This window comes from Gasterosteus aculeatus, chromosome 16 (assembly GCF_964276395.1).
Source record: "Gasterosteus aculeatus chromosome 16, fGasAcu3.hap1.1, whole genome shotgun sequence".
NCBI lineage: Eukaryota > Metazoa > Chordata > Actinopteri > Perciformes > Gasterosteidae > Gasterosteus > Gasterosteus aculeatus.
Genome location: NC_135704.1, coordinates 7,595,493 through 7,607,482, shown reverse-complemented (window position 1 = coordinate 7,607,482; position 11,990 = coordinate 7,595,493).

The window sequence follows — 11,990 nt, the reverse complement described above, 5'->3', positions numbered from 1 at the left end:
CCGCGAATCTGTCCCGCTCTCGCGTCGGCGTCCTGCTGTCACGTGGACGCGCAGGGGCTTTATTTCACTCAACATTTGCCACTGTGAAAGTAAAATGGTACAGATAGAAATATCTACAAGATCATTTGCACATTCAAGACATTCTACATATGTATTTGGATTCCTTCTTTTTGTATCAACAGACGATTAAGCGCCTCCTCTGACGTCCAACCGCCACCGCTTGAGTCCATATTGGGTGACGACTAGTTTGCAAGTTTGTTGGTCCAAAAGATTTCGGGAAAACAACATTCATCCTCATTTGTTAATTGCAACTATTTTTCTCTGTCACAAATGACTGCAGCATTGCACCTCTACCCACGGAATAGGAGAGGAAGAAGTAAGGGGGCGGCCTAGTGCGTCCATGTGAGACACGGAGAGAGAGATACCAACAGAGGGTAATATATATATATATGTATATATATATATATATATATATATATATATATAATAATCTGTGCGAGGCTGACAGCAGATCCCCCTCGATGGCCCTGGTGTCAAAGGCTAAAACGGCTCCACCGAAATTTGTGGAATTAATAATAGCGTTTGTGAAAGGTTGAAAAAGAACGTACGAGGAGGTTTAAAGTGTACTCCTGGATTCAGCCGTGACAGGACCTGAAGAATTAGTCCAATTAAAAGTTGTAATTGCTTTGCTAATTTCTCCTCCATTTTTCGGAGTGTATAAAAGATTGGGAGCATAATAGGCTACATCTTTAACCCCTTGTTGCCTCTCTTACCGTCACCCTGCTGATGCCTTCGCCCTCCTCTTGCATCGATTAGCTCGTCTTTGCTCTCCCGTCTTTTGCACTCACCTGAGATGTCTTGGTCTTTTGCATTTCTCAACATGAATGGTTGTGTATTTCAATCATGGTTCAACAGGTTTATTTTTTCCTCATTGGTGAAGCATGAACACAGTATCACCAATGCATTTACATCCTGATGACTATCAGAACTATCTTAACAGTGTGGATTCATCTGAGTGAATCATTTGCTGCAACAAATCCGTTTTGGGGTTCAGCCTCAACACAGCAAAGCGTTTCTTTTTCTCATTAGTCATTGTAGTGTTTTGAATGAAGATTGAAACTGCGGATCAACTGGTCAGCGAGGAGGATTCCTTCTAGATCACTCGTCTTGTTTGACTTGATCATGGCCCAAAACAAAGAAATAGACCAGGAACAAATGTATCTCCTCCTCCGCTGTAGCCGACAAGGTGGTCAGTAACATCATTTGTTCCCGTCTAGCTCAAAGTGTGTAGTGTAGGCAGTCCATTGAATTGCCATCCGTCATGGTTAGTTACACGCTTGTCAGCTGCTCTCCCGCTGCCCAGCGGCGTAGCCATCACCCCTGACCTGGAAGCATTATATCTAAATCACATTACATGGCCCTGTGTTCTTTACTTCCCCTTTGAAGTCAGCGGAGTGAGACATCTGTCCAGCCCTGTTTGACTTTACTTCCCACTCAGCCGCCACATCTTAATTAGCTGATCTGATTTTCTGGGTTTGTGTGTGTGTGTGTGTGTGTGTGTGTGTGTGTGTGTGTGTGTGTGTGTGTGTGTGTGTGTGTGTGTGTGTGTGTGTGTGTGGGCCTTTTTGTGCACGTTTGCGTGTGTTTGACAGCGTGCATCTATGTTCGTGTCGGCAGACACTGGGGTTTGTTTGTGGGCTGTGGGAGATTGACAGGCTGATGGGAAGATAATACGCCGAGAACGACAACCGAAAGGACCTGGAATTCATTCATTGTGACGATAATGAATCCGAGAGAAACTCCTCGTGTTTGTTCATTAGCCATTGAGGCTGGATGACACGGCCTTCCAGGCACTGTCAGCCGCAGATGTAACTCACTGAAGGATTCTGCAGCACCTGAGTCCTTCCTGGCTATTAAGGTTGTAATTAGCAGAGCCGAGCCGCGTGGCCCTGAGACGAGCTGGGGAAAGTAAACACTTCTGCTCGTTTTTAAATCAAGGCAATTCCAGCTCCACTCGCAACCAATGTACGATTTATTTTTTATCCCGTTGTAAACTGGAGTGTGTGTGTGTGTGTGTGTGTGTGTGTGTGTGTGTGTAAGTGCGCACTTGCATGTGTGGTGCAGGCTCTCAACATGAGACCAAAAGCTTCAGTTCAACCCCCATCTATTCGTGCCCTTTGCAATCTCTACCTGGGATTTAATGCAGCCGAATGCTAGCCTAGCGCTTGTGTCTATACGTAAAAATGAATTGTTTCCAGTTATCTTGTTTTCTTCTCGGTACCCTTATGTGCTGTGTCCCTTTTCATGTCCTTGGACATTGCTTTGACTAAACAGCAGAAGGGTGAAGTTAGGGAAACTTCATGCACATGTTCAGTGGTGAAAAAGGCGGAGAGGTGATAGTCTGAGGGAGAAGAAAATACTTGTATTAAGGTTGTGGCCCTGAACCTTTAGCTAGAAACATTGTGTGGTAAAATAGTTTCATACATATGCTGGAAAACTAATTAGCCTAGCAGCACTTCCGTCGCTCCACCTACAGTATGTGGGCTGTGTATAGTGCCCGAGGTGTGCTATTACACTCAAACAGAATGATCACTGATGTGCCGGCTTTAAACCGAGCCGAGTGCCGTCAGTGGCTGGTTGAAAAGATTGAAACAAGATATTGTGCACGAACGTAGAAATAAACTGCTGATCAAATACGTGGCCGCTCGGCCCGCACAGCTTGTTTGACAGCTGATCCGTACGCAGCTTTTACTGAAAGTAAGTCGGATCTACTTTGAGCGGTGGCTCGTGTTGTCGGGGTATTTGCACAAACCGCGTTGAGTGCGGCGACTCTAATGCTGCCTCCTCTGCAGACCTCCTGCATCACATTTTACTTACGGGTCTACGATGGACTACCTTGCATTCATTTTTTAAATACACAGCAAAGTGAACACAGTCATGGCCCCTTTTCACCCGGCGCTCACATTCACTCACTAAAATCCCTGTGATGGAAATGTGCCGGCTATAAAAAAAATACTGGTCTTTTAGTCCGAGCAAGAAGAGCGAGCAGCTAAAGATAAGATCGGTTCTCGGTAAAGGGCAGGTGAAAGTTAAGTGAATCCAAGGGTAAGCAAGTCTTTAGAATAACAATTTGCTGTTGTAGGATTAATGCCCAGGCTGTAGTTGAAGTTTATCCCTTTAGTACTTTCAACCGCCGGGAAGCATTTGGATGGAGAAACGTACGTGGAAGCTTTGTGAGGTGGACACCCTCGCGTGGCTTTTGAAAATGCACGCTGGATAAAAGCAGATAAGAGGCAGGTGTGTTATGTGTATATATGTGTGCTTTGTTTGATGATAATAAAACCTGCTGTTAAATATATCTCCATGACACAATGAAATGGTTCGTTACATTGAATATAGAGACATCAATTTTCAAAGTCCTAACTTAGTCTTAGACTTAGTGACCTTCTTGACCTTTTAATATATGTACAGCACAATCCATTTTTATGCTATACATTTATACATTTTATTACATTATACATTGACATTTTAAAGGAACCTGAAAGTTCCAAAGCGTGATCGTGATAATAAAAGAATAATCATTTTGGAGAGGTTCTTGATTCAATTGTATGATATTTTGTTTTGAAGATGAAATTCGCTGTTGAATTGTTTTTTATATCTCTATCTCCTTTGTATACATTTTTAAGAATACCTCTTTTGGGAAATTTTAATTTCACAGTACCATGAGTGACATCGTTCAAAGTCAGTGCTGATCATCATTTTATTGGCCTTTTATTTTGGAAGGGGCATAAGGTGAATAAAATACATGTTTCTTTCCTGGTGTTCACACTGAGAAAGCGACTGCATTTCATAATAAATGAGAACAAAAAAGACATTGTTCCTTGGTCAACTAGTAAACACTTCAGCAACCACCTCACCCTCGTCTTGTGAATTTAAATGAGCTTTTTAATATTGTACACGAGCCGTACGCTGTAAGGGAATACTTGCACAACAAAAAAACACATTGTGTGTTGCCAAGCTCCTCGCATTGCGAGCCGCTGCAAATGAATGTTATAACGTGCTGTAAAACAGCACTGGCGTGTTCAGCTTCCACCCCGTAGATCCACCTCTTCATATCACCTCCTGCAAGGAACAGAAGTTTGTCAAAGGGCGAGTATTGATTAGTGGCGGCCAGCTTCGTGAGGCTGTCGATATGTCCTCTAACGTCTTTCCGTAACTACATTCCTCTCTGTAACCTGGTTTCCAGTTTGCCTGTAATCATGTCCACTGGTGTGCTGTGGGTGCATACAACCGGTTCCTTAGTCAATAGTATAATACAGTACAGTAAATTGGATTTCTGACACAGATTAGTTGTATGGAATGAACACTTGGCTACTGATCATTGGAGCGAAATGCAACACAATTCAAAGGAGGCTCAATGAAATGCAATGAACAGCTTCTGTAAGGTCGGTTTTATTGTAAAAGGTCCTGAGAGACCGCTAAGATTATCTGCAACAGCATACCTGTAGGCCGTGTGTGTATATGTGTCTTTCATCTCGACTGAGATGGAATCTAAAACGACGTCAAGAGTAACTCCTCTTAATTCTTTTTCATGTTCTACAGAATTCTTTCAAGCAAATGTTGCAAACAACGAGCAGAACAAATTCAACAAATTCTCAGAACAAATTCTCAAAAGTGTGACAAGCAGCCATTTGTTGCAGATCTGTCCATTCTGCTTATTAACCTACAGTCTAAAGATATTCAAATAATAATTCACGAACCTGAGAGATTTTTTACAATCTTGTGGGAGTAAACATTATCTTCATTAACTAGCAACCACAAATATAGCAGAAGGCATTGCGCTGTGTGGATGGCTAACCTGGTGAAGAAACGGTTGTAGCCTATCCTTCATAAAAATCCAAATAGTTTCTTTTACATTTTCAAATCGATCCAACAAACGAGATTGAAGATATTTATTAGTGATGTATATTCAGACTTTGGAACTTTGCACAAAATCATGCTGTGAGCACCGGTCTTTGCGCTAAGCTAAGCTAAGCTAATTGTCTTCTGGCTCAGTTATTTAAAAGATGAAAGAACTTCCGACAAAAAACTGCCTGTAAAAATGTTTTTAAAAGCAATCAGAAAATCACTCGTGAATGTGTGTGAAGTTACAGTTTGATCGCTTGTATTTCTGCAAAACAAAAATAAGAAGATGATTTTTGGTAGGTGTTGCCAGCTGTCAAACTAAACAAAAACGGATGTATGTTCTGAATTATCTTTGTTTTTAATAATTCAGCATTTTAATTTAATTTAAACAATTGCCTTTTTCTTAGTACTTAGATTATCACCGTAAAACTGAGGGGTTGTTTGATGTTGCCTGTGTGTGTGTGTGTGTGTGTGTGTGTGTGTGTGTGTGTGTGTGTGTGTGTGTGTGTGTGTGTGTGTGTGTGTGTGTGAGAAAGAGTGTTACGACAGTAGACACCACTTTAGCTCCTTGTATTCTGCTGTTCTCAGTCCAAGGCTGTGAGCCATTCAGGCCCTCACGTCCAAACCTGTGCTGCCTTCAATTAGCGTTTAACTCATGAGTGTCAGTCAGTGTCGCCTTGTTCACCAAAGTAGCTGGGAATTCAATTTGTCCCTTACGATCATCGGCTCTCTCTCTCTCTCTCTCTCTCCCTCCTTCTCCCCCTCTCTCTCTCTCTCTCTTTATTGCTGTCTTTTATTGTACGTCCAGTGTAACCCATTTGGCAGTTGAATCATAAATATAAAAATGGCATTTTGGTGATCAATCTGTGATGAAAAAACAAGCAATTTCTGCCACCTTTTAAAGCAGATTAGAAAAAGCTTGCCTGGTTTGGCGCCGAGGTCTAAAAGCTGCGCGGCCTGAATATTAGCGGACACATGTGAAATATTCATTTGGTACAGCTTATGCTTTAGTGCTTTGGGTGAAGTCGACTGAGGCTGCACTGATTAGAGGGTTAGTCGATCCGCAGGAAAAAAATAGTAGCAAAGTTTGACAATTTGATTATTTGTGACAGTCATTTTTTATGCAAAAATACCAAACCTTCTCAAACGTGTAGATTTGACGCCTTTTCTTCGTGCAATATTTGGGGTATTTGAATGTGCAGATAAAATCACTTCCAGATTGTTTCAAAGACTTTTGTATCAAAATGAGATATTATTCAACTGGCATAATTGATTTCATTAAAAGTAAGTTTAAATATGATGCACGATTGGCTCGATGAGCACCGCAGTCGCCGTTTTTTGCTTGTAATTTGAACCTTTTAGAGTTTGCATCACAGATTGCTGGTAGGCACCGTTTGAATTGTATGTATCTGCCATCAGTGGTAGATATAGTCAGAGAGCCTGTCAGTCACATCACTAAATGGCTGTTTTTTTTCAATTCACATTAATCATTTTGCGCTGGACAGCTCTCAATAAAACCATTATGAGCAGTTGGGCAGCCGTTTTATCAACATGGCCTTGAAACGACATCACAATATTACAAGGTATTTGTTTGATATTTATGAAGCTATGCACAAATGTTTTCTCACTATATTTAACAACCATTTATTATTTTCACTATTAATGAATCTATTTTTTGGTCCTGCTTTATCAAAAACAAAAACATTATAGATTAATATACTGTAGATAAATTTGAATATATTTTTCATATACTCCTTTTATTTGAACCAACTCCTCCACAGCCAGCAGCTATGTGCGCATCTTCTGTACTTACTTAAACCGTGCTGATCAATACTCAGATTATTCACACCGTGTTTTGCACTTCCTCTTGTTCTCTCTCTCTCAGCACGTGCGCCGCCCGTCCAATCTGCAGTATCTGCACACGCAGACGGTTGCAGTCGTAACGCTGCCGGCTGATCAGTCGTTCTCCTAAACTAAGACCGCGACGATCACTTTCTCAGTTTAAACAACAAATGGTTATTTGACCAATTACAGCTGACCATAAAAGTATCATGAGCGGTACAAACTTCTCAAAGCATCTGCATAAACGTAACAAGGATACGCATATGGTTGATGACACACACACATTGGTCCATCAAGCCGCTCTCCATCTGCGTAAGGGTCTCCTGCGACCTTCCTCCCAACAAGGCCAAGGGATATTCATACTGATTTATTCAACGGACGGTTCTCATTCAATTTTCTCCATATTCATAAGCGTGTTTCGCACCCCCGCTCTCGTTTTCCTTTTCAGCTTTAAATTAAAGGTACAGGAACGAGCCAGGCCTTTCATCTAGGGCTGGGGGTGGTGGGCTGTGGGAGGAAGGCAAAGGTGTGTGTGTGTGTGTGTGTGTGTGTGTGTGTGTGTGTGTGTGTGTGTGTGTGTGTGTGTGTGTGTGTGTGTGTGTGTGTGTGTGTGTGTGTGTGTGTGTGTGTTGGGTGAGGATGAGGGGGGGTGGCGGCGTGCGAGGGAGAGATGGAGGGATTGGTAGTGGTGAGACTCTCTCCACTCCGTATTTATTAGCCCCCTCTCCCTCCCCTTTTACCCAGCGTCCCCCCCCCCCCCCCCCCCCCCCCCCACCTCCGTCCCCCCATCAGCGACACCTGGCGAAAAAGGATTCATTAATTCAAAAAGCAGCATTTTTTGAAAGCCGTATTTCAAAGGCTTCGACAGGAAAGCGAGAGGAGCTGAGTGGGGTAGGGTGAGCCGGGAGAGCGATGGAGGAGGTGGAGAAGAGGGCAGGGGAGGGCAGAGCCAAGGTGTTTGAAGGGGCAGAGTACCCTTCAAGTTTCTGTCACGCCAGAGATCAAGCTGGGGATCAGGGGGGGGGGGACTGGGGAGGAAGGGTAGACGGAGCGCACCAGGGTTTACTTAAGATTCAGCCGGCTAATACTTACCGGATCTTCACGCCGGCGGCTTTCGTTTAGCGGCAGCAGACAGACGACCATGACAGATGGACGGGTAGATGCGGCTAAATGGACGGCCCATTGTGGCGATAACGCGTTTATACAGCGCGGCGGCAAACACCAGCGGCGGGATCGCGTGTCGGGGCCGCTCCTGGTCCAGCTGAATCTTTCATACGGCCGCAGGTGACGCGGTTAATTATAGATGGCAGGACAAGCCGGGATCCTTAGCCTCAATTAGACGGGGCCGCGGGGTTACTGACCTGAGCAACGACTGTCAGTGCCTGTTACACACTACACACGGCCAGTGACAGCGAGAGGGGCCGGGGGTGGAGGGCAGGGCTGGGTTACAAGGGCCAGCGCTGTGTTCTATTCTATTCCCGGGGAAAACGCCACCACACACACACACACACACACACACACAATCACAAACGCACAAATTGAAACCCAGTTGTCTGAAGCAGGCTGATTTTGTAATCAGTGAAATTAATCACATTATTAGCTTACTACTCGGTGTGATTTTGTGTGTGATTGTGTGTGTGTTGGTGGGTTCGCTCCATGTGTGGGTTTGCACCCGGGAAAGCAGCATCGCTACTGAAGTTGGTAATTGTGTATTAATTAGTTTATATTTGACCATCCTGGTCCGACTGTTTGCATCAGGAAAGGAGCAGCATGGTTTGGGTTGAGACACCTGCTTGGGAGCCTTCGTTGTCACCTCTGCAGGAAAGCAAAGTTTTGGCTGACCCCCCCCCCCCCCCCACCCCCCCCCGCCCCCCCACAGCCATGCAGAGTTTGTGGCTCGATTACAACACCTCCATTCTTCTCCCACTTCTGCTTTTGCTCGTCAATAATTTGCGCAGAGATATTTAATCCGTCTTCTAAACAGACTTCTCGCTTAAACGTAAACAGGCGGGTTGTTGAGATCGGCCCCTGATGCTCTCGTGGGGTCTTCCATGTTTGTGCAGTCAGGGTTTTACAGGTGTTCTTTAGTTTTACTTCCAAATCCTGCTAAACATCTGGCTTGTTTACAACCTGACATATCGTCCCACTCAACATATTTCTTCCTTTTGATATCTTATTAGTGATGTGCCTGTGTTTGTCACAAGGAAACTATAGAGCTCAATGTCGCAATGACTGAAAGAAAACTGCTTTATGAAGTGTGTGTGTGTGTATATATATATATATATATATATATACATATACATATATATATACATATACACACACAAAACGTATGTACATTTTGTGTTATGACTAAAAACTTGCTGTCCCGGTAATCGAGTGCTGTGATCGGGGATGAAAGCGAGTGAAAACATCGCAGCTCGCCACAGAGCGTTGATGTCTTCTGTGTTGTTCTCACGGAGGTAGCCATTGGTGTAGTGTGTCCCATTCCCAGGGTGTCTCACGTAATACTGTCTCTGGGAACAATGCAGGGCAAATAGCCCTGAAATCCATCATATAATGATCCAGCCCAAATGACTATGGCGTCAGGAGTTGGACAGCCCTTGAGTTAATCACCGCCGTCTCCCTTAAGCTCTGCTTCGTGACTCTACTATACTAATATACTGTAATATACTGTAGGTTTCTGTGCAAAAAGTATTATTAAATCCCACTATTATTTATGCGCTAAGCTAACTTTATATTTGTCTATCAAAACTCCAGGCAGGGCCTCCCGCATCGAGCCTGCCTCACCCATCCACCTCCTCCAATCTCCCTGCTGCCTCACCTGTGCTCACCTGTGTCCGTCTGTGTGGGTGAGTGAGAGCCAAGCCCCCCTTCGGGACCTGCTGATTAGGGTATTAAAAATAAATGGGCTCAGTTTAGGGGGGGGGCGGTTGGTGGCACGGTGGTATATATTTCTGTTAATTTTTCTTTCTCTCCTCCCCCTTCGCCCTCCTTTTCCTATGTAGTGACTGATCTGGCAGAATATGATAGCACGGGCTGTCACAGCAATAATTAGGCCTATTTTCCGTGAGGTCATCTTACAGGGACGCTGGGCGGCTGTGGTTCACACACAGGGTGCTCTGTGCTGCTCCTGCCCCAGAGCCCCCAGGATGTGATCGTCCACGCAGGGCAACAAAGAATCACTCCGCAGCAAATGAACGGAACATAAAACAGCTCAAATCTGATACGGACCGTGGTTCCCAACGATTTATTCGCTGGGAGAGTTTACCTCGCTGGCCTTTCACAGCCCCGAAATCAAACGGCCTTTGCTGAAAAATTGTGTCCAGTCTAAAATATTGAACAAGATCTGAAGGAGGATTAAGTTGTCAAGGGAATCTCACAGGATGAATTTCAAAGGGAGTTGTGTCGAGTAATTAAACGTGAAGACTTTATTTTTCAATCTATATAAAACCTTGAGTGTGAGGTGCACATGGGAGTGTTTGGTTTGTTTAATGATTATGCTACTAGAAAGTTAACGGTGCCAAGTCAGAGCACAACATATTTCAGCCCCATTGAAAACACACTCCCCGGTTGGGTCAACAGCTGCAGGCTAGAATTAGAAATCAATTATTCAGCTTCGACAAGCTCATTAAGTCCCTGAATAGGATTTTCTGTTCTGAGTCTGCCTGCTCATTTCTCCTAGCTTGCAGTTTCTAATTAGTATTCCTTTTCTCTTTAAAGTTTGATGGGAGTTTTGGTAAAAACGTGGGCTGGGACTTAACACTCCCAGGCCGGCTGTCTCCTCTGAACAGTATCATTATCTGTAGACGGGGCTGTATCGGTACATTGGAAGAACACTGAGGTTTGCTTTCAGTTTGGGCACCATCTAATGATTGGAGTCATCCGGCTAAATAAGGCATTAATAATCAAAAGGAGTGTAATCTGGGTAAATTAAGCATTAATAATCAAAGGATGACTGCAAATTATCACACACGGTAAATGAAGCAGCGCTAATCAGCAGGAAGAAAAGGGGCACGAGGCCGACTCAGTATTTAGAGACAGAAAATGGAAGGATGTGTTTGGGAAAATGCATTCATAGTACGTTTCTGAAGGACCGCTCCGAGCTAAAATGATTGATGTTGTCATAGAAACTTCCATCCTCCCCACTCGATGGCATCCTTCGAGCAAAGCCAGACATATGCTTGCATTTCCTAATGTCGCCTACTGTTGCCTACATCACTTACAGTGCAAGAAGGCTTATTAGCAAACCCATTCCATCCTTCTCTCTCTCTCTCTCTCTCTCTCTCTCTCTCTCTCTCCCCACTCTGCCTCCTCCCATCCCTCCCTCTCTCTTCTCTCTCCCTCTCTTCCTCTCCTCTCCACATTGTGTCTGTCTATCTGATCCCGTGGCCTTTTGTTGCGCTATGAAAGGCCTGATGCCACACTCATTATTTTCTCCTTTATCTCTCTCCCCACTGCTCTGATTAGAACAGTCGCCCCTGACAGACGCCCTCAGCCAGCTCCTATCCATTACACTGTGTGTGTGTGTGTGTGTGTGTGTGTGTGTGTGTGTGTGTGTGTGTGTGTGTGTGTGTGTGTGTGTGTGTGTGTGTGTGTGTGTGTGTGTGTGTTGGGGAGAGAGAGAGAGAGACATGTGAAGCTACCTAGCTAAATCACAAGTGTTTCCAGCACAGTAAATGTCTGTGTTATAAAGGAATATATAAAAACATATTACTTAAAGGGTAAAGTATGAAAGGGGGAAATTAGGTGCATTTTGGTAATTTTGAGGTTTTTGTAAAGTGAAATTATACCCTTTGCCAGACATACACATGGTACACTAGCGCACACACACACACACACACACACACACACACACACACTATGGGAAAAACTGGCTCGCTCAAGCCAAGTTTTCCGTTTGGGCTTTTGTGTTTCGGCGTGGCAAAGCTGGTGGGCCTTGAATTCTGAATGCCGCCGAACTATTCCTGGGGAAAAAGGCCCAGATGTCCATCGCTTGGCTCCATGTGGCAACACATCTGCCTGCGCATAAAAGTGTGTAGATCAAGAGACCTTAACATCCACTTTTCTTCCCTTCCTCTTCTAGTGAAAACACTGAACACAAGTACGTTGCTTCGTGGAAGCTAAAGTTTGTCTGTTATTTCACTACGCTGACCCTCTCTTCAAATGATGAAATCCACACATTGTCGACCTTATTGTCATCTTGTAATATATGGTGTCTTATATACAAAGTGTGCAGAAAT